Raw genomic sequence first — 1,377 nt, 5'->3', positions numbered from 1 at the left:
TTGCCGGATCAGACGTTCAAAAATCTGAAGGCAGGGAAGACAATAACTTATTTACAACTATTCACAGTAAGATACGAGACAGAATTTCTTTAATGTGCTGTGGTTTACAACCAATATATATACACAACGTGTACCGCATAAAAACAAACTCACAAGTACATAAGAAAACTGGAACTTCCGTTGCAGTACCACAGAGAGCTGCCAGGAGCCCCATTCTTTGTTTTGCAGAAACCTTTACCCAATTACCTAATATCAACATCTATCTACAGCTTCTGAAGATATGCTACAAAAGTGATAATCATAATATCTTCTGGACAAAACAGAGCAACAACGCAAACTTTTGGTGAACATGTCAGCAATGTGTGTGCTGATGAAACACTGCAGAGATGGCATTACAGCAGTGGTGGTAAGTAAGAACGATCTTATATACAGTGTTCTGACCTGGCTCCGTGTACGCATGGTGACCACATCGTCCGGTGTGGTAAACACACTCACGTCCGCGCGAGATGTCTTTGTCTTGTCAGCATCTTCTATCAGCAAACCGCCAGGTGCTACCATAAAGAAAAACATACATTTGTAAATTTACTTTGTTTCCCTTTGACCTTTTCCCTACATTTAAGTAGAAACATTAGTGAACAATGCTATAAGCAAGAGTATGGGCTGATTCTAAGCCTCTTACAAGTTACAAGGTCTATGATTGAATAGGAATCTTCAAATTGTTCAACTGTATGTTCAATATAGTCAATATAAACAATCATTACGTCAGCTCATATAACACATGCGCAGTAAATAACATCAATGAAACAACCAGGAACAGAGCCAGCAGTTTCCGACAGGGATTGGCAGGGAACAAATCTCGGAAGACAAGTAGAACGAGGAGAACTACTGTAGTAGTACGTATTTGGAAAGACAGAACTTCATGCTTTCCTAGTGCTGTGGTAAATCAATCTCAAATACTTTTCAGCGGATCCGGATTGCTGGTACATTTTCTGTCTAGCAATGAGCTTGTTAGTTGGTGTATATAGATGTACCCAACTGATGTGGGTACGCCCAAGTTGTCCAACTGTTAATCTAGCAAGTCAGATAAGGAGCCAGGTCCAGTAGTGGGGACCAGGTCTGACTGACGTTTGCATTTCAAAGTTTATAAAGAAAATTTCTGTGTTTCTTTTGAAGGTAAGATTTAGTTCTTGAAATACAATAACTTTACTGGTCATGTTTTGGCAACTTGTCGTCTGCTATCAAGTCATAATAAAGTTGACAAAAAAACGTTTTGCCTAAAAATAACTAACTAAGGCCACATCAATTTAATTTCTTGGTTCACGGATTCGCTCGCTCCTATTTTATGAACAAAAAAAAATTAAAAAAAAATTACCTCTC

At 38.6% G+C, this 1,377-nt stretch overlaps 1 protein-coding gene across 2 annotated transcripts in view; it reads right to left on the bottom strand.

Moving 5' to 3' along the window:
* Positions 1-1,377, bottom strand: part of LOC118414482 — a 119,428-nt gene that overhangs the window by 111,918 nt on the left and 6,133 nt on the right. The gene's annotated exons all lie outside the window — the stretch shown is intronic.

This window comes from Branchiostoma floridae, chromosome 4 (assembly GCF_000003815.2).
Source record: "Branchiostoma floridae strain S238N-H82 chromosome 4, Bfl_VNyyK, whole genome shotgun sequence".
NCBI classification, from domain to species: Eukaryota; Metazoa; Chordata; class Leptocardii; order Amphioxiformes; family Branchiostomatidae; genus Branchiostoma; species Branchiostoma floridae.
The sequence above is the reverse complement of the archived record's forward strand: the minus strand, read 5'-3'. Positions and strand labels throughout refer to the sequence as shown.